We start from the raw sequence: 22,718 nt of genomic DNA, 5'->3' as shown, positions 1-22,718 counted from the left end.
GGCATACAGGTTATGATGTCACTAACATGAGTTTGAAGAGGATGTGGCTTCATCTGATCAGTTCGCCAGGTATAACCTGTCAAAGGAAACTCTGGCGAAAGGGGTAACGTAATGGATAGCTCATTTGCAGAGTAACAATCGTTCGCGTGAGCGAAAATTTGCCTGGCAAAAGGGATCGAAACTTCATTAGCAATGTACTCTTTCGCCAGTGAATTGTCCTCTACACCTGTTAGTAAATTGACAATGTCTTTGAGGATTGGATTTCTATAGAATGTTCGCTAGAAACGGCCAATTTGCCCTTTAGTGAATTTGCCAAAATGTGTGCTATAGACCCTAGATCAGTGATCCCCAACCAGTAGCTCGTGAGCAACATGATGCTCTCCAACCCCTTGGATGTTGCTCCCAGTGTCCTCAAAACAGCTGCTTATTTTTGAATTGCAGGCTTGGAGGCAAGTTCTGGTTGTATAAAAACCAGGTGCACTGCCAAACAGAGCCTCAATGTAGGCTGACAATCCACATAGGGGCTACCAAATAGCCAATCACAGCACTTATTTGACATCCCAAGAACATTTTTCATGCTTGTGTTGCTCCCCAACTCCTTTTACTTCTGAATGTTGCTCACGGGTTCAAAAGGTTGGGGATCCCTGCCCTAGATAATCAAGTTGCAAAATTTCGGATACATTGAGAATATATCATCATAGGGCAATCTATAGTTGTAGTCCAATGTAGACAACCAGCTTATGTCTGGGTGTTCATTGTCCACATTCTGCCATTCTCTGGTCTCGTATGGGCATATTTATCAAGGGTCGAATTTCGAATTGAAAAAACTTCGAAATTTGAATTCAACCGAAATCAAGTCAAAGTATTTTTGGGTTGAATAGGTCTGTTTTAGGTGGAATAGGTACGTATTCGGCCAAATTTGAATCGTTTGAATCGAAGGAATAGCGCATTTGATCGAATTTGATTCAAAGTTTTTCCCAAGAAAAACTTAAATTTTTCAAAGTCCACCAATTGACTCCAAATGGGTTCTAGGAGGTCCCCCCATAAGCTAAAACAGCAATTCGGCAGGTTTTAGATGCCGAATGGTCGAAGTCGAATTTTTAAAGACACAGTACATGATACATTTCGATATTCGAATTCGATAGTCGAAGTACTCAAAAATAGCTCGAAATTCGAATTTTTTCAATTCGAAAATTCACCTTGACCTTTGATAAATCTGCCCCTAAATGCCTTATCATTTCTGAGATGTATTTACACAAGGCTCGACTCTTCCAAGCCACCCTCATTTCTGTTTATGCCTAAAGGAATAATGATTTGTAACATCTTTAATTGTTAATGACAAGCACCATTCGAACACACTTGGTGCTGTGCGGTAGAAAAGCATAGTATCAATTACAACTATTTTAAATGATACAATAAATAAATGCACAAAATAGATTAGCTTGAAAAAAATACTATTTAATTTGGCAGCTGGTAAACATTTTGATCTGAAAAGAAAATCCCTCAGAGCATAATGTGTTAGAACAAACAATCATATTTTTGGTTAAACTGATATATGGTGTGTCTGGATCTTTCACAGTATCAAATGCCTGGCACTTGCCTTACTAGGCTTATCTATAGATCCTCTGGCACGGAGAAGGTTCATGTAAACATGTTATGTCATATTATTTCTTGCTTTCCTTTTTTAGAGCTTTTGTTTCTTGGCGAGATGTAAAAAGTAGCCATAGAACTGGCTGCAATGAAACAGCTGGGATCCAAAATGCAAAACTTGTAAGCAGCATCATGCTGGTTTCTTGGACATGGAGTAAAACTGCCAATTTTTTTTGTTACTTTTAGCAATCCCTTAAATTTAGTGCTATGTATTCTGTGATTACCATTATAATGGTCATCAGATAAATATAAGGGGTTATCGCAGGCATGGTGTCCATTGCAGCTATGGAGATTATAGCAAATGATCAATATCAGCAAATAGGCAAGCAAAATGGAAAATTAGGAATTAATTGCAAAACAAAGTAAGACCAGCATTAACAAGTAAAAATAAAGTTGGCCATGAAAAGTGGCATAGCAATGCAGGTGATAAAACTAAGATTTATAATCCATTGATAATTCATGTATCTAGAGGAAAGGGAGATTATATACTTTTATATCTAAATGTAGTGGTTTCCAAACTATTTTGCTGCCCCCCCTCAAACAGAGACCCTGCTAGAAAGTCAGGTTGCATTAGCCAAGCATAACATAATCTAATATGTCTGACAATGTATAATAGTCTCATATGGGGTCCTTTATCAAAGGTTAAGATTAATAGTTCTGAATAATTTCTTCAAGCAGATTGAGTTTCTTTTATACATTCATTGGAAAAAAATCCAGGAGTTGAGAACTGCTGAGATGTTTTCAAACCAATGGGCACATCAGCATTCATATGACCATTAACTGTCAAGAGTTCTCAAAAAATCTTTACCGTTAAAGTCTTTAGGTACCCTGCCAAATTTGTGAAATAACGAAAAATTAACAAAACACATTAATGGGTGACTCAACATTTTTGGAACAAAGTTAATTACAGCCATTTTTATGGCACCTGTCTATTCCCACTTTTGGGCTAACAATAAAATATTTTTTACTTTGTGTCAAAATTCGCGAACCAGTGTCAGAATTTGCTGAATTGCTTCGGAGCCAATGAGAAGGAAAAATCACACGAATCACGTGCCTTGCATTGTAAGAGGACCTCCTGTGCTCCAATATGCTATGTTTTTTTCAACAGAATAAAAAAAGTCCAATTCCTTAAAAACATGTCTACTACTACTACACTTAGTAACTCTGTTGTTGTTTTACCAAACAGTACCATTTATGGTTTATATTGCTAGCTTACAAACACAGGCACAACTACTAAAAGCATCCACCAACAGATATCTGGATGCTCCAATCCCAATTGTTCAAATCCCATTGCTTAATGTAGAAGGAGCAGGGAGGATAATATAATGCCCCACTTTTTGTTACATGTGACTGAGGAGCAAATTTTTGAAGCCATTTTGCTAAACTCAGAAATTCAGGGTGAAACCATACATGCAGAAAAAATTCGCTCATCGCTATCCACATAATTTTCATGCACTAGACAAAGCTAGAAACATCAAGATGGTTGTTAAATCTGTATATTAATTTGATTAATGGTTTTAAAGAGTAAACATATTCAGTGGTTGTGTACAACACTGGGGATAAAAACTAATCTTCTTACATCAATATATTATATTGTAGTCCCTTCTTCAGTTAAATAACAAGGCTTCATGGGTGTTTTAAGGCTTGAGTTGTCCCTGGGCAGAGGTCAAATTGGTGGAGAACCTTCACTGTCATAAAGTTGCAGACAATGGCACTAAGTGATAAGAAAGATCAGAACAGAAAAAGAGGAGCAGAGTGGGGGGTTGAGTAGATTGGGCCATCAGTAGTTGATGACACAGAAAGAGTTATACCATGGGCTCACAGGTGAGAGATATGGAGAAGTTACACATTTTCACTTGACCTCGTTCAACTCGTATGCATAGTAGTATCATCATCACTGAGAGGTCAGCTCTGATCTGGAATCTAGCAGGCAATCACCAATTCCAGACTGTGAGTGAAGCTATAGGCAATAATATTTACTATCATTTACCGCTTTTGAGTTGAGGTTTGTCTATCAACACTCCTTGCTGTTCACACATAGCTTCTCATTTCGTAGCATAGCAGCATTGATAGGCCAAAAGGGACATTTTGACCACAGTTGTGCTCTGATGGTTGTCAGAATGACTGTCTGGCATTAGCCCAAGAATTTTTGTGGTTTATTAAAAGGGTAAGTTGTATGAAAATCCTTGTAAGCCTATATCTTCCTAACAAAAATGTTTGTTCCTCTCTGTTTTCCCACAATTCTGCTGTCTGCAAGTGAAACCTACTTCAAAATTCCTGATCTTGTCTTATATAAGATAGCATATAAAGCTATCATCTAGACTTTGATTTTCATATATGATCATGAATAAGGTCATTAAATAACTGCATAAAATATATTTCATCACAAATAAACATTTCTAAATACCCTCATCAGGCTAGATATAATACAAGATGTAATAAAAGATGTGATGATGCACAAAGGCAGTATTGCTTTATGAAGAATGATGTCCATCAAGAGTAGTTGAGCATGCAATTATGCAGAGGAAGAAATATAATTTGGAAAGTACCTCTCTTTAACTAATCCATCAATCTACTTCTTCCATAGTGCATAGGTCAATCTACCACTGGGACGACTGTCAGTCATCAGATGAAAAATTGCATCTATGTAATAACTCAAGCCATCACTAAATGTGTTGCCTACACAGAGAGCACACACTCATTTATCATGTAATGTCACCTTTTCTTTTTAATACAGGTTTTTAATCAGCAACATATATATTGTATTATTGTTTATTGGAAGTGCTATGATTTGTATTGCAGGAGAGCAAAAGACATAGAGAATAGAAATTACGTTAGATTTTTTATAAACAGTGTTGCTCAGAGAGATAACTATCATTTGCAAAAAATGATAGTAATCCAGAGTCATCTTAAAATTGGGTTACAAGATTACAAAACAAGATTATTTTGTTGACCGGACATGCAAAGCATTCTTATCCTGTATACATTGGATCTGCATATTTTCAGGTGATTCATTGACTGAAATGGTTCTTTAGCTCCTAATGCAACCCTTTGCTGATGAAAGACAGTAACAACAAGGGGGCTACAGGGACTCACAAATATTCATAGCAATGTTCTGTAATGCAAACAGTAAAGTCTATTGAATAGATCTTCCTCAGCAGACTGTGCCTTCTTAATCTTTCGGTGCATAATGTAATGACAGTCCTGAACCTGTATCTTGAGCTTCTGAGTATCATCATAGTCCTTTCCCTGTTTCTACTGATCTCCTGGTTTTACCTCTGAACATGGACTAGTTATGGCTTGCTGTCTGCCCTGCCGTTTTGGCACTCTCGTGTCCATATTGTTGCTTGTGCCCTGTTCTGAAACTGTAACGTTCGGTATGCCAAACCCAGAACTAACTCCAAGGTTCCGTCCTTCTATCTGTAGCAGCCGCCTTTGGCTTCGAGTGGAGCCCTCCACTACTCAGATGCCACCATAGAATAAGGGAGAGAGATCTGGGAGAGCACGGGAACAAACGCGTAGTGATAGGACAGAGGAGCAAAGCGTAGGAAGAACAGGCCGGGTCAAACCAAACGGGTAAAACAGTGCCTAGGTAGGTAGCAGTAGCAAGGTCATGGTCACAGGTCAAGGTCATACACAAGAGAATCAATGTAGTACCAAATTGAATATCAGAAGAGTAGTAACAGACAGGCAGGAATCAATACAGGCAGCAAACTGCCAGAATCAGGGACATGCAATGGTCAAACACTAAGAATCAAACCTGGAGAAATATAAAGATTGCACTCAGAACCTAGGAAGAACCTTTACGTTGGGCAGTGAATACTAGCCCAAGGCCCCTTTAAATATTTGAAATTTTGCACCCTTGCACATTGATGTCGCACTGCACTCTGGGTAAAGCCGAGTTCACCCAAGTGGTGCGTAAACCTGGAAGCAGCCGAAGACAGGAAGAGAGCAGGCGGCCCCGCAGTCGAGGCGGCCTGCCAGGTACTTTTGTTACAGAAATTTTGCCTTGATCACAGAGCTGCTTCTCAGTCTGCCGCCTTCCCTGACCACAGGCCAGCTCTATGGACTACCTTTTCAACCTCCCACTGTTTTGTTAATACTAGGGATGCCCCAAATCCACTAGTAATCTCATATCCTTCATGAAAGATTTAGCTGAATACAGAAACCAAAGAAGCCCTAGGAAGAGAACCTTGCACTTAGGGCTAAAGATTTTCTGACTCCCTTGCTTGTGTGGCAAAAAAATCTAATAATTTAGGCCAGGCATTTGGACTTGGCTGAAATGAATCCTTCTAAAAATGGTAGAACCCTAAATCCTGGATTCAGTGCATCCCTTGTTTTTACAGGGGAAAAAAGAGATATGTTTTCAGTTGTGGCATTAGTTGGAGTTGGAGATGGCCTTCCCATAATTCAGAGCTTTCTGGATAACAGGTTTCTGGATAACACATCCTATATCGATAATTGCTCATTCAGATTAGGTAAACCTTGTTTCTTATTTAATAAATGGGGTGCAAATAAATAGCAAACCAACTTAAGCCAGCTTATAGCAGTATTATATTTTCAATGCTCCTCTTGTAGGAGCATACCACACTGCAAGTTTGCTTCTATATTAAGCACAATAATGAAGTTTTAATAGCATTAGATTATTTTGTTTGGCATACTGTGGGCACCTATATAAGTAATCTATTTAATGAAATAGTCCCATCCTAGCAGAATATGTAAATAGAGCTGAAAGCTGAGTACATTGGTTACAGTGCTTATTTATTTTCATTGGTAGGTAGTTGTTCAAGTACTTAGGACCTTGTTGACAGGAAGAATAAATTTGCCTGAATGACCAATACAGCTCTCAATGAAATGCAATGTGCCAATTATGTAATTACACATAATCACTTGCTCTTCTGTTAAGTACATCTATAAACATTGAATTCTGAATCATTTAATTACACTGAGTGGCACTTCTTTAAAATCAGTACATATTGGATCATTCTGTACGGTATTTCTCCAACTGTGTCTTATTTTATCATTCAAGAAGTCAACTAAAATCTCATGCAGACTTTCCAAACTGATTGTACAACTACATCTTTAGATGGGAAACCAGGACACCTAGGAGAAAACCCGGTGGACCCAGCTGAAAAATGCCTACTCCCAGCCTGAGGGCTCTTCATCCTGACCTCAACCCGGCCATAAAAAGAAAATACAAGTGTAGGGGGGAGTTGCGGCTGGCACGGGGTGGGCATCTGAGGTGACCCAGTGGGCCCCTAGATGGTTTTAAATTATCTTGTATGATAATGTAGGCCTTTAAACTCATACAGATAGAGGGGTGAGGAGCACAGGACCCATCACAGGGAAAACTGGAAGTGGCATTTAGAGGAAATGACATCACATGTAACCATTCATGTGACATGAATTAGGCACCTTGTGGGCACTGTTAAGTCTGGTGCCTGGGGTGGGCTAGGGTGGCACCAGACCTAAATATATCCCTGATTATGGGCAAATGGCAATTTTTAGCCAAATATTGCTCTTTGCATGCTGTACTGCGTTTGTAAAATTACCCTTCCTGTGTCTTAATACTCCCACTGATAGGGGCAGCTTATGTACCTCCAGTCATAGGGAAGGGAAAATTAGCTCACGTTTTTTATCAGAAACTGTTGTGTTTCTATGTAGGAGAGAACAGATGTGCCCTATACACCAGTGTAACCCTGTCTACCTGGCTCAATGCATACAATGTATTCTTGGGGGCAGCATCAGGACACAAATTCTAATAAGCTGCCCTGCCATCATATTATCTTAAGCAATGCTGTTCTAACATATGTACCCCGTCCGTTTCAGAAAACTTCACACATCCATTCTTGCATCTCTCACAAGTAAAACCTGTTTCTAGGAGTTGCATGATACATTGGTAATCCTATCACAGTAACTCCACAAAAGCAGACCTCTATGAGTTTCAGATGTCACCTCTCTGAAGAGTTATAATGTGCAGTTGTGATTGGACTAGTGGAAGAGTTTATATGCCGAGGACTTTCCATACCAGTCAGTTGAACTAAAGAAGCCGCTCAGATGAGTAGTGAAACGTCTTCAATTATTACTCAGCAAGTTCAGTTGTTTTAGAATCATTATTAGATATTCTGTCAATTTGTTGACTCTACATTCAAAACAAAAAACTTCCATAGGTAAAGTCATCTCTGCCCTCTCGTCTCACCTCTGCCCTCTCTAGTCTGCCCAAATTGTACTCTCAGATTTCTGATTCTCCTCTCCCCTGGACAGCTTCAAGTTCAGCCTTATTAGCTGGGTCCTTAGAGAATGCCCCTGAATTGATGACATTTTATCATACGGTATAATATACAACAGATGGTTTTTGCTTTTAAATAAGACGTTCCCAATCTGCAGCCCTCTGTTGAACTGAAGCAGCTAGTATGTAGCATTTAGCTGCCGGGGGAAACTGGAAGTTGTAGTATAAATTGGATTTACATGTCATATTAGGGGTCTCTTTTCACTTGCCCCCCTCCATTTAGACTACAACAGTGTTTGTAGTGTACTGAACTACTTTTAATGCTTCAATTAAACATCTCTAACAATCCTGCTGCCTGAAACTAAAGAGACAGATTCGAATTTAATGCTCATCATACAAAATCCATAGCCTTTGACATCTGCCAAATTTGCAGAAGGCTGGGAGGTCACACATCACAAATGATAAGCAAAGACTCAGAACTCATCCGCAGTTAAAAACTGCCCATATACAATAGATCAGGTGATACGTCTTCTGCTTTTTATTTTCTGACATATGATGACATTCCTGCCCAAATTGTGGCCTTTGTTTTATGTACTTCCTTTTAGCAACTGATGAAGCATGTCACGCTTTGCAGAGCTTTTCCAGCTGCCACGTGGCTAATGTGTAAAACACAAAATATTTTTTTTTTTTTAATTTAACTGTCATATTTCTATGCTGAAAACCAACATTAAGCGTTATGGGCAATGCTCACTAATCTGTGTTATTTCTTAATAACTCTTATGGGGTCAGAGGTGGATATGCACACAGCTATGAAGCAAAGGGTCGTCTATGCTCAGCTGTGGTATTCCCCTCCTTTCTGCACCAGCTGTGTTTATTATATCTGTCTAGGGACAATATTGGGGCTCCTTTATCAAAAGGCCTCTGTTTTGTATTACAAAATGTGAATCATGATACAAAGGGCATATTCAATTGTTTAAATTAAACAAAAATATTAGTGGGCACTAAGGGTTTTGAGATGCATTTTTTGTTCATTCTCAACTGAAAACAATTACTTATCTCTTGCATCTTCTTGACAGCCTTTGTTTTGACAAGAAGTTTGCCAAGATCCATTAAAACCAACAGCGCCTCATTTCAATGAAAATCTTGGTCCATTTACTCGAGAAGTTTCTAACCTCTTTTTGCAGTGAAAAATAGTAAAGACTGAAGAGTGCAGGCAACATGTGAAATGCACCTCAATACTTCACATGTATAATTTGTTAACAAAAATTTAGGAGCATCTTTTGATCGATTATTCCCTTAGTATTCTGAACATATTGTAATGTGTTTAAAAAATTTAGTTTTTGCATGATGTTTAATATCATAAATATGTCCTAAAAACAAACCACAGACTTAAATATGTGGTTTATATTTAGGCTGTGGGTGGGCAACACATGCTGAAATATACCCTCCCATAAACTATAGTGGTAGATGCACTGACCCTCCCGGTAAGGTCGGGAGTTTCAGGAGTAGTTCCCCTTTATGTTACTGTCAGTACATTATAGAATGGCCAACTTTTCAGCTGGTCTCCATTTTTTCTTTTTTATAGTTTTTCAATTTTTTGCCTTCTTCTTTTCAGCTTTCAAATGGGGATCTAAAATCAAATGTTCTGTAATGCTACAGATTTATTGGTATTTTTACATTTTATAACTCATATTCCAGTCTCTTATTCGTATCAATGTATGGTTGCTAGAGTAAGTTGGACCCTAGAAACCAGATTGCTGAAATTGCAAAGTGAACAGCTGCTGATTAAATAAAACTAAATAACCCAAAACAGGCAAATAATAAAAAATAAAAACAAAAAATAAAGACAAGCCATGTCGGCACTCTGTTATTTTTAATGTAATACTAAAGAAACATTTTTAATATCTTAATAACAACTTCCCCACTAGAGAAATGATGACCAGCTAAAGAGCTAGATAGTCAATACATAATATACAGTACATAATCAGCATTATATAAAGAGTCATCACCACTTCTTTTCAAGCACTTATCAGTCAACTGTTCTTTGTCCGATAGAATTAGATTGGAAGTTGTTGCAAGCAGGGACCTCTGTTCCTATTGTTACATTCTGTAGACCTCTGTATCTTATTATTAGATGCTATGTAACTTGCTGGAGCTATGTAAATAAATGACGAGAAAGGAGGATCAAGAATGGGCTCCTAGTTGTTGTTTCGTTTTTAATACATCAAAACTGGGTCCTCGCAAAAGATTTCATGTTGAATAAATATTCATGGTTTACTGTATGTTGAACTTTTTTATTTATACATAGTTATGATATCCTACACCTACAAGGTCCTAGTGCCCGATTTCCTTGCGAGCGCCTCTGCCTCCCCATGCGAGCACATGCTCCTTAGATTGCAGCTGGACAGCATGCCACTCTTAAAATCTTGCCGCCCTAGGCCCGGGACTTTATGGCCTTGCCACAAATACTGGCCTCCTTAAGCTTCTATTTTTCAGTTTGATCAATCCCAGTGTGTCTAGCCAATTATCATAATTTAGACCTGCTTTTTCCTTTGTTATTGGCTTTGTTGCCAGGCCCGGATTTTTGCAAGGCCACAAAGGCCCAGTCCTAGGGCGGCAAACTTTAGGGGCGGCATGCCGTCCAGCCACATTCCTAAGTAGCACTGGGGACTCAAAGCTCATCAGTGCTCGGCTGCTCGAGATAGCACTCGCGAGTGCAAAGGGGGAAAGTTTTGCTAGGACCATTCGGATACGGGGCGGGAGTGCATGGGTACAGGGTCCGGGGTGCACGCTCCAAAAAAAGCGTCAGGCATGGACATGTGGCCTCGGGGCACCGCAACTTCATATCCGGCCCTGTTTGTTGCCTTTTTTAACTCTCTCTCACCCTCTAGTTTCTTAAAATCAATTGTGTGTACTGGAGCCAGCATCTTCCCAATGCTTTGTTACCATTATTTGACTCTATTTATCTCTATCTCCCTCTTGTTTTTAAAAGTTCATTTTGTGTACTGAAGACTGCATTTCATGCTTTAGTCTAGATGATTTCTCCAGAGGACTGCAAATGGCATCATCTTTATTGTCCATCAAAGGTGCACATTTCTAAAAGGCATAATCTTACATTTATATTATCTGTCATTAAGACATGTCATGAATTAAGAACTAGCTTCTCCCAAATACATTTCTGCCTGTAAATCAGTAGGTGAACATAAAATGAATAAAATCAACATAATGTAAATGAACTGTTCCAAAGATTTATTTTTCCATTTGCCCAAGTCAGGATATAAGATATAGTGCGTAGCTGCCATATCTTGGGTTGTGAAAAGCCAATGCAGGGCTACATCAGACCACTTTATATAGGATCGAAAATGAGTGACCTCTAGTGGGCATAGATTAAAAACATAAATGGAAACTTGAATTCTTCATATGCCACTGTTCTGCTAATACAGTTGGACCCCCATTTTACGTTTTTCAGGGGACCAGGAAAAAATTATGTAAAATCCGGGAAAATGTAAAATCAGGGAAATGTGTTAAAGTAACTTTTTCCTCAAGTACTGAAAGGATATTAGCACAGGAGTCCATTCTATTTTGAGATACAATATTTACTGTGTTAATAACAAGGGTTAAACATTGCATCGTTAATGTTACACTAAGGGGGCATGTGCAAGTCTCTGTCAGTCACATACACAACCTAAAGCAATAAGTGATTGGTACAGGACTGTATAAGGGGCAGACTAATTGGAATTGACCATTCACAGGCAGAACCATGGCAAAATATACATCTGGTTAGTATTTTTTTTTATATATATATATATATATATAGTTTTTATTTTTGCATTTTAAAGGTTAAACAATAATACATGAAAAAAAAGTATGGCTGGTTAGTATTTTAAACCTCCTTATTTCATAAATAATAACATTCATAGAGGAATAAAAGCAGTTTGTGGAAACATCAGGACAAAATTTTGATGTAAAATCTGGGAAACCATTACTTAAAATCAGGGAAATGCACCCATTGAAATAGATTAAAAATTGGTGAGACCACAAATAAAAAATGTAAAATGCGGGAAAACTTAAAATCAGGGTACTTAAAATGGAGGTTTCACTGTATTCATATTCATATAACTGAACGGGGACTGTGCAATTTGATATCTTAATGTTAAATAAAAGAGAATTAGCCACATTTTTTTGTGAGGTTGGTGGGTGTGGCTTGTCCTCCATACTTCTTCATATGTAAAGTGACAGTTTCTTTTTTTGCTACATACAGTAGTTCTTATGTCAGGAGTTTATACCAGAATGGTGTATAGCAGCAATATAAGTAATATTTGCAAACACACGTAACAATAATAATTTTAGTAGTAGTTTTTCTAGTTACTACAGGGTCAAACCCATGCCTGAAACTGAGGTGGTTAGATGGGCAAATAGTGGATATTCTTGAAAGGAGAAACTATTGTGCATACAAATACTGGACCAGATTTTATCAGATGAGATAACATCTCCTAATCCAGTTCTGAATTTCTACCATAGACGTCAATTGAGTTTTCACATGATAAACCATGAGATAAATTTATATAACCCCATCTTGGTCGCCCCCTGTGCCACAGGATATACACCATTAATTTCTTATCACACACAGGTCCTGAATCCCCTTTGCTAAATGAAAGGGTACCAGGAATTTCTCTCCATGGCAGTGCCTCCACCTAATGGGATCCAGGGTGCCCCACTAGAAACAAATGATTAGCCACACCATTGCAGTAAAAAAATAGAACTTTATATAACTGGAAAAGTGCAAAGTAAAATACAATCACATATTAATAACCTCTGGCCTGGGGATCCTGTGTGGTAGTCCAACCCTGGCACAATCTTTACTAGGCAAAGTCCCACACTCCACTTCTGTTGGATAAAGAGTCTCAGTCCCTTTTCCCCAAGAGCTCTTAAACTTTCTCCAGGTAGTGCTACCTGCCAAATTACCTCTCCTGCTGGACAGAGGCAGTAGCTCCCATGTAGCAGGCACACGAACAACACTTGTTCTCAAACAGGGGACACGCTGGAGCCTTTCAATACCCTCCCTCAGACACAACTCACCGGGGACTCAAACAGATGGTTCAGGCATCCACAGCAACTCAATCCTCAGACTGGGTCCCAGGCTAATCCTATCTGAGCACAACAAACCTGCTTTATTCTTCATGGTTCAGCTCAAACACTATTCACAGTGTGAGCACCTCACAAGCCCCCTTTCAAATCAGCATCCATCTACAGGCAGCTGCTATTACAGCCTCTCTGCTGCCTCCAAGCTCTAAACTCTCCAGGGTTGAGCTCACTCAGGCTTGGAGTCCCGTACCCCAAGCCCTCCAGAGGCCCCTCATATCTTTTGGCCCCTTACATCTTGGCTACAGTTCCTGCACTCCCGACTGAAGTGAAACCAAGAAGTAGACTGACCCTGAACACATGGCAGCTCAGCTTTATGAAGAAATAATGCAACATTGACACCCTCTAGCCAAATCCAGTATTTACCAAAGCACACTGCACAGGGACAAAGGACTCACTCCCCCTCCCTTATCTAGTTTAGGTCAAACCTTTAACTGGCCACACTAGGGGATTTCTAACCATGTGGGCTTTTAACCCCATGGATCCCTACAATTATAAACAGAATATCATCTAATAGATATCTTTTCACTCTGATACACAATATTTCTACTACAAGGTATATGCTGGTATTCAAAGAACGCTCATCTGTTACATGGGTTATTATGACAATGTTGATGAACTACATATGCTGCCTTCCTGTTCTGACAGTTGAGCTGATATATCCATAGCAGTAGCTCTGGATCCATGGTTAGTGTTACTCCTCCACAAACTTAGTAGACTTACTTGGAAAGAGTTGAATATACAGTTCCCAAATCTATTGAGTGGTTAGATGAGTCATATCCAAATAATGCAAAGAAAAGTTGGTCACATAGATAACAATATACAGTAAGAGCAAGTTCTTGATAAAGCTTGTGTAGCTATCATGTCCAAACTTATAATATCATGAGGTATTTTTTTCTTCCTCAAGTGTAAGACCAACAAAAAACTTGTGTAGACAATAATAAACAAAAAGGGAGCACCCTAAGGCTACACAAAATGCATATGGTAAACCGCATATGGTGGTCGCTAACTATTGCTCTGGTCATTTTCCATAGGCTGGCACCTTCGTGCATAGTAACATTCCTTGAGATAAGTGTCCCCTGAACAAGGGGCTTGTTTTACAGACAGTGCTGTATTTAGGTCCGGTGCCAACACTTCTGTGATGTAATTTCTGCCTGCGACTTGCAAAAATGCACTCCTAACCCCTTAGTGGCCAAATTTAATCACAAGTCTCCAGCAGCATCTAGGGAGATTTTTTTTTTTTGTTAAATAGGCACCCAAGGGCCTTAAAGCTGCTGTCCTAGGCACAGGCCCTTAGCTGCCTATTTAATACACCTTTTTATTTAAAGGAGAACTAAATCCCCCAATTATGATAAGTCCCTACTGGCTCCTCTCCCTGCCTCCCCCTCCACAGCCTTACCCCTGAATTCTGACCCCTCTACAAATAGCAACTGCACATGCAGAGTGAGCGCAGCGGAGCTCAGGGGCACCATCTTCTTCTCTTCGGTAATCTTTGTGTCTTCTTCCTCCCCTTCGGCAATTTCCATCTCTTTCATCGCATGTGCAGTTGTCGCGAACCGGAAGATTGCTCCAATTGCGCATGTGCCAATACTCCGCACACTTCATGAAGATTACCGTAAAGAAGAAGATGGCGCCCATGAGCTCCGCTGCACTCACTCTACGTGTGCGGGTTGTATATATAATCCTTATTAGTGGCAAAACAATCCTATTGGGCATATTTATTGCATAGGTGATTATTAGTTGTACAGCATGGGGATCCAAATTACAGAAAGATCACTTAAGCAAATACCAGGTCCCTAGTATAAGGATAACCGTACTTGTATTTTTATTTTATTTCTTTGTTTCTTTTCAGATCTTCTCAGGTTCATCTACTACTCTGCCATTCAAATCACTACATGTACAGTATGAATGAAATTGGATGAAACAAAAGTTTGTATGATTGTTGGTATGTGTATCTGACCGGTATGGGTGTAACGTAGAAATTGATTGGTTCATCTGTTGGATATGTTGGACAGACTGGACAATGATTTCAGCTACAAATGCAATGAGGTCGAGTACTGTATAGTGCATGGCCAGATATGGAAATAAAGAGGAGACATAGATCCTTTTTTATTTGTTGCTGTTACAACGGTCAGGTTGTTAGTCCAAACAAATCAATAGAAAAATGGTGATCCCTCATATGATATTCATCTATTTGGCCCAGCCAGCCAATCATTTGGATATAGAGTAGGATCTCCAAAATCCAATTTGTGCCTGTATGTTAGCCTCTCCTCCACTTAGACTGTAAGCTCTATGGGGCAGGGACCTCCTTCCCACTGTGTCTCTTATCACATAGCACATGTGCTGTCCTGATATGAAAATTCATGAAATTCTATGTTTATTTATTGTGTGATTTGTCTTCCCCTGTGTATACTTTTATATATTGTAATTTTATGCATTGTACAACTCTGCAGTTCCTTCACAGTGCTTTACAAATAAAGTTATACATAAATACATACGCTGTATCGCCATCATACTTGTATGATTAGCTACAGGTTTCTTCCATTCCTGTTCTCTGTGGGGGATATAGGTACATGTATAAAAAATTGATCACATCAGGTCCTCATGCCATTAAAACATCGCTAAAACTAGTGTGTGTTTGATGTGCTATAAATAATCAAATCTGATGCACTTTCACCATCTATGTGAATGTTCTGATGTACTGTATGTCTGTACATATGCTTTGCCCAGGCCCAGACTTCCTTCACGGGCACCTCTTGACCTCATGGTCCTAGTGCCTGTCCATTAACCTTCATGCACAAACCCCCCCCCCCCCCATTCTCCTGGGCACTGGAACACTGCGCCTCTCCACAAATCCGGGTCTGGTTTTGTCAAAGGTTGCATTTGTATAAAAATATAATAGTTCCTTATAGGAAAATATCATATGGGAAACATAGATGGGCCCCTGATCACACTGGGCCCCTAGGCCTATAGCCTAGGGGAATCTGTGCATTAATGCTTATTAGCATGCCCCTGTTTCAATACTTTATGATTATTTAGCTTTGCAGGACTTTGAGGCCTTTGAGGCCTTTGACTGTTGGTGGAAATCACTGGCACCCAGGGCTGTATTTGGGTCTGATGCCACCCTAGGCATCGGACCTAAACACGGCCCCATACGTCCTGCATGTGACGTCAGCATGTTGTGCTTGTGACATCACACGCACTGCGGAAGTGACATCAGTCACTGCGTCACTTCCACCGACTAACCCGGCCCGTCCTAAACACCCCCCCCGCGCGTGCGCTCCTATGGAAATCCATGGCAGAGGCTGGGGAATGGGTTTTTTTTTCCAATGAAATAACGAATTTATAGACACCCGAGGGCCACCGCCAAAACCTACCACCCTAGGCACAGGCCCATGGGTGCCTTAATATAAATGCTAGCACCTCTAGTGTAGAAAAAATATCCCTTATGGGTACAGACCATTCCTTCCAATATATGTTTTTTGTACTGTGCTTATTGTTTATATTTCACTGAACCACTATTTCTTATGTGCTTCATACATATAAAAATGTCAAGCCTGTCCAATTTTTTCCTTGATCTTCTATATTTACTAAATATATGAGCAGTGCAGTCATTACAATGTCTTTGCTCAGGTTACCTTTTATCTTATGAAGTGAGTACTGATTTTAAAATATATATATGTTTCAATCATTCCTTCATAGTTTGAGGAATATGCATGGCAGCTAATATATCTTCACCCCAATTATCCCCCTACCTGACCTTCAAGCTGTGCTTTCAGGTGTATATAGAAGAACAAATGGGCATTCTCCCCAATACTCACCCTAATTGACCTTCAGGCTGAGCTCCACCACCACCACTGCTCCCACCTCCAGGGAGGGCAGCCCACAGTTTGGAAACCACTGGTATAAGGGGTTGAAACCCACTACATAATACATGGAATACTTGTTTGGTTATTTTAATCACACACAAAGCAATAGGTTACATGTATCTTACATGCAAGAGTATTTGCTTTTCAGGTTTAATCTACTAATACTGTCCATTATGATGATATTTAAGCAGTGTCAGACTGGGACACCAGGGGCCCACCCAAAAACCTTAGACCAGGGGCCCACCATAAAACCTTAGACCAGGGGCCACTCTCAGTACTAATATTCTCCATCTCCTCAATCAACCTCTATTCTCCTAGTCTGTTTTCTTTGCATACTATAAGCAATTATTCCATCTATTTAGCCTCTTTGTTCTCATAGAAATAGGGAATGGCCAAAAGTTTAGCAACATGAGGGCCCACTGACACCTTGGCCCACCGGGAGTTTTCCTGCTATCCCAGTGGGTCAGTCTGACACTGTATTTAAGTAATAGCATAATTCTTTAACAATAACATACTAAACATAAACTATTCATCATAATACTATTTTCTTAAGACACCTGAGCAATAATAGGTATATGAAATAGGCCCTGGTATTTCAAGAACACAGAGACCCCCCACAAGCCCAATAAATTATAACTTTGTCTATGGCATCTTATAGCAAAACGTCTGGCATAAGAAAAACAGAAGTTAAAATAATTCCTTATTTTGGAAATAAAAACAATTTAATGATTGCCTTTGCTATTATAAACATATTTGCATCTCCCTACACAATCTTTTCATAGGACATTGAATTTGGATGTTATTCCACACTAATAAGCCCTTCTTTTATATGTGTTTTTAAATAATAATAATTATACTGTGGCTTCTTTCTGTAAGTCTATGTCATATTCACATTGCCTGCTTTTGTGTTCCAATCATTATAAATAGCATGCGGGGATGGCACATTTTCTTTTTGCAAGGGGCACAGCTTTTTGGGGCCCATTGTTCCCATCCAGCCAATGCATTTTCCTGATTGGCACTAAATAGACGTGCACACAAATGCTCCATGTGTACCGGTTAAAAGAATACCTGCTCAAGCTTCTTTGTGAAATAAAGTCTCCTTTAAACTACTACATTTGGAGCATAGCAAGCCTGTCTATTTGTTGCCAAATTACACTAAGGGCCCGATGCATCAAGGGTCGAATATCGAGGGTTAATTAACCCTCGATATTTGACTGGGGAATGAAAATCCTTCGACTTCGAATATCAAAGTCGAAGGATTTTGCGCAAAAAGTTTGATCGAACGATCGAAGGAATAATCTATCGATCGAACGATTAAATCCTTCGAATCGAACGATTCGAAGGATTTTAATCCAACGATCAATGGATTATCCCTCGACCAAAAAAACTTAGCCAAGCCTATGGGGACCTTCCCCATAGGCTAACATTGGGTTCGGTAGCTTTTAGGTGGCGAACTAGGGGGTCGAAGTTTTTTCTTAAAGAGACAGTACTTTGACTATCGAATGGTCGAACGATTTTTAGTTCGAATTCGATTTGAAGTCGAAGTCGTAGTCGAAGGTCGAAGTAGCCCATTCGATGGTCGAAGTAGCCCAAAAAACACTTCGAAATTCAAAGTTGTTTTACTTCGAATCCTTCACTTGAGCTTGGTGAATTGGCCCCTAAGTGATTGTGCTGTTACTGTGGGTGACTCGGTTAGAGGGAGTAGGCATGGGGTTGACGTGTCCAGTTTTAGTTTGCTCTGACTCTGTACTTCAATGTCTGCAAAAGGAGTCTTGTCAACTAGAATGGAAGACAAAGAGTTAATTCTGCTCTAATCAAAGACAACTTTCTATCTGTAACTGAAACCATGGTATCACTTCTGTAAACAGTTATTCTTTGAGTACCTTTTGGTTTATTATATTCCCTATTATCTATTATATATATTGGTATATGTACCTACAAGGCAATGCAGGTCTCCGCAGGTACAAATGGAGGGTCCTTTATTTTCACACCAGGATGTTACTGGCATATTACAACTTCTTTATTTTCTAGAGCCAATGTTTTTTCATACAGCCCACGTGTATAAACAACTGACTAATATTACATGTGGTAACTTTTAGTGGTTTTTAAAGCACTGCAATTTTTTAACTGAAAACAACCTCCATTTTTCTTATTCTTTAGAAGGGAAAGTCAGAATGGTTGCATAGCAAATGCACAAGGTTTCACAAGCTCTGTGAATAAGACTGTAATACTGAACCTGGTTATTTTGGATGCTCTTTTATTTAATAAGGGGCCATAGGCAAGCTTGTGGTGAATTTGATGGTATAATCTCCTTCCTCCATGTGCCCTGGTAATGGTCTACTTGACCTTTAAAAAGTGTCAGAAGAAAGCCAAATCCTCAGGTGAGACAGATCCTCAAAACAACACAGTAAAGTAAATGGCACACAGAGCGACTTCATCCTGAAAATGAATCACTGAACAAATCACTGTGAAGCATTCTGTATAAACAAACTTTCCTTAGCTTTTAGGCTTTTAGATAAGAAGCATCTCTTTATACTGATATGAAGAGATGTTCTTAAAGCAATAGGCAAAATATGTTTGATAGAAACCTTATTCATTGAACCTATGTTGAAAAGGGGGAATTCTGCCCCTTTTACATATATGTATACAGAGAGTGGATTATGAATAAGGTTGCCACCTGGCTGTACAAATTAGGAAATCAGCCAATCGCTGATCTCCACATCATCAATCCCGCCCCTGACATCACCCGCCCCGCCTCCCCACATCACCACCCCCCCGACATCACTGGCCCGCCCCCTATGTCACGGCCCCCTGCCTGTTTTCGTACAAAAAAAAGTGGCAACCCTAATTATGACTGAAGCGCCCACCATATTGCAAAGCGAAGAGCTTTTAATGTAGCACTAAAGCCTATACTTAACTATACTCAGGCAGGTATTTGTGGAGAGGCCATAAAGGTCCGGGCCTAGGGTGGCAAATTATTTGGGGCGTCATGCCATCCGGTTGCTTGCTGAGGAGCACTGGGGACCCCAGCTCCCCAGTGCTCCAGCATGTGTGCTCACATGGGCAGCGGGCGCTAGGACTGTGCGATCCGAATCCAGCCCTGACTATACTGTACAAACCCAGAGGTTTTATGCTGCCATGTAATCTGAATTAACTACTAAACAGCATTGTATTGTGAATTTTGTACATTATTCATACCTCCCAACTGTCCCGTTTTCAGCGGGACAGTCCTGCTTTTGACAGCTCAACAACGTTTATACTGGAAAGTCCTGACCTTCTCTGCACTGAACAGCCAGAAAGAGAAACAAGGTTTCTAACGTAATTGGCTTTTGGCAGTGAGCCCAGAACAGCCACCAGGTGCAAGTAAGATACTTTGTAACAATTTTAAATAAGCAAATAAGTAATTGTAACAATTTAGATAAGGAGGTCCCTTGGGAAAAGTTAGACAGCTTAAAGGGCAATTCACCTTCATTAGCAAAACTGTAATGATTGAAAATAAACCATAGAAATATGTTCAAACTTTCATAACCTGCCAAATGCTGTAAAATGAACATGGTAATTAGGGGGTGTGGCCACAAAAATGGGCAAAGTCAAAAATTCGTCTGATGCTAAAATGTTGGGAGGTATGTATTGTTATGTTTATAGAGGATATTACAAGTCCATACCAAAGCTCAGTAAGTGACAGCAGCCCAGAGCATATGCTGTGAGCAGTCATTGACCCAAACAACTAAACAGTGGAAAGAGGTAGCGGGAACTACTAGTTACTTTACTGGACATAACACACTAAAAAGGTTAACTTCAAGGTGAACTACCTCTTTAAAAAATACATCAGAAAAATTAAAGTGTAATCCCTGTAAATAAATCGCTCTGTAAAAATTTCTACAAAGAGGTATCTGGCTGTTTTACCCAATATCCAATGACAGACAAAGGTGGTTTTATCTTACTAGGCCCAAAGTTCTGCTAGTATGAATGAAAGCATGCCAGGGCTATACAGTGCTCAGCATATCAGGCACAAATGAGACAAATCTCCTGGTAACTAGTTATCCCTTATTGTGAAGAAAGCCACAAGTATGTGATGTCTAGACACCCTTGATAAACTACATTTCAGTGCACAGTATTAAAAGAAAAACCACAAAGAGTCAAAAGGAAAGCTTGTGTGCACATACATTATTACTCAGACACACACACAGGACCCAGTACTTAATCATATGGATGGGAGTGGAACTACAAGGAGGATTACGCCTATACCAGTGCAACCAGTGTGAAGATAGGGTGGTGGGACCACAAGGTCCCGTTTAGTTAACAGCTGCCACCTCTAACTTGTTATCAGTTTATCTTCTGTTTGTACTTTGTTTATTATTTTCCTCTTTACTTTTGCCTCTTTTATCCCTGCTTTCTATGGGGTTTTTTTATAACTCTTTATTTATAGCCATTTTCAGTTGTTAGTACAAACAGTAAAATAAAACATCACATAGTGGAGTGGCAATATCTCGGAGGTGGCATATAAAAGAACTCCACGAGTAGACAGTGGTATGATTAAATTACATAATCGGAACACAAAATGAACAAAATCTAAAAAAAGAAAAAACACAAAATATATATGGTATAACAATTCAGAAAAGCATATAGATCACAATTGTATTATGGGAGTTGACCTACTAAAAACAAAATGATCCCAAGGTGAGCAGATGGCAGTATGAAGGTTTAATCTATCATCCAGAAGAGTTGAGAGGTAATGCATGGTTTGAATACATTTAGGTTTATCTATAACCAAAGTAATTAAAAGGGAGGCAACTAGCCAGTGTAGGGCAATGACCCAACGAGTAGCTACCAAGATTTGAGAAATGAGTTTGTGCTACTGTAAAGCAAGTTTAGAATAAGGTAAGAATAATAATGCTGATTCAATGGTAGGTTCAGGGTCAGACTGGGGGGACCGGGGCCCACTAGGGCTGCTGTCCCAGGGCCCCCCTCCAGCCTCCCTTGCTGAGCCGGTGCGAATGCGCCCTGCACTGCGTGAACGATCATTTTTTGGACTGGGCAGACACAGCACAAAGTTGTTTCTTCTTGCGGATCTACTAGAGCCGGGGGCCCACCGGGTTTTTTCCCTGACCCTGGGTAGGTTCAATGATTACCCCTATAATTTGAGAAGTAATTTGAAAAACCTCAGTCCAAAAGTGTGAGACATCGGGACAGTGCTGCCAAGCGTGAAGATAATCCCCTCTAGGTGAGCAGCCTATTTTGGAAAAATCAGATTGATGGTGTGCTTGTGAATAGGGGTAAGATACCAACAAAACATCACCTTAGATGCAGTTTCCTTAACTAGGTCAGCCTCCCATGCCGACATGTAGCTATGAGAAATCATTCGATTTTAAATTAATGCAGTAGTATTCCTCAGTTTAAGTTGGCTTTCTATGTTTTCTCCATCTACCATTGTAATATTCTCCAAAATATTTGTAATCTAACGTTCCAGAACCTATCTATTCTCCCGTTTTGTTTTTCTGATCACCTTCCTGTTTGTATGCTACATTCCTTCTTTTTAATCATTCTCTTCTTTCCTTTTTCTCCCACTTCCTCTACTTTGCATTCCCTTATGTTTCCAACAATATTTTCTCATGCCTGTGCTTCTCACTGGGCCATAAGGTCAGGGCCGGATTTACATAGTGGGCGCCCCTAGGCCCACTGCCATTCGTCGCCCCTGTCCCCTCCCCTTTATTCGTGCAAAATTTCATCATCTGGACTGGAGCAATGGGGATTGGCGCACAGGAAATTTAAAAAATGATTGTATCTCCAGTGCCTCCCCAGTATTTTTGAACCAATGTGGGTGTGGT

Source organism: Xenopus laevis, chromosome 2S (assembly GCF_017654675.1).
Source record: "Xenopus laevis strain J_2021 chromosome 2S, Xenopus_laevis_v10.1, whole genome shotgun sequence".
In the NCBI taxonomy this organism is placed as follows: domain Eukaryota; kingdom Metazoa; phylum Chordata; class Amphibia; order Anura; family Pipidae; genus Xenopus; species Xenopus laevis.
Note: the sequence above shows the minus strand (reverse complement) of the source record.